Raw genomic sequence first — 213 nt, 5'->3', positions numbered from 1 at the left:
TCTCTCTCTCTCTCTCTCTCGGCATGTGTGTCAGGTAGCAGCAGTGCAGGTCCTGGTAGCCCTTCTGTACCGTACCGTACCGTGCTGTACCGTACCGTACTGTATTCTGGTGTTTGTATTAACCTTTTGCATGAGTGTAGCCTCAGTCAAGTGCATGCATATAGTGGCCCTGCACTACCTCTTCTACCCATCCGTCTGTCTTTCCGTCCGTCC

Source organism: Morone saxatilis, unplaced genomic scaffold (assembly GCF_004916995.1).
Source record: "Morone saxatilis isolate NCDOM2014 unplaced genomic scaffold, NCSU_SB_2.0 Contig10, whole genome shotgun sequence".
Lineage (NCBI taxonomy): Eukaryota > Metazoa > Chordata > Actinopteri > Moronidae > Morone > Morone saxatilis.
The sequence above is the reverse complement of the archived record's forward strand: the minus strand, read 5'-3'. Positions refer to the sequence as shown.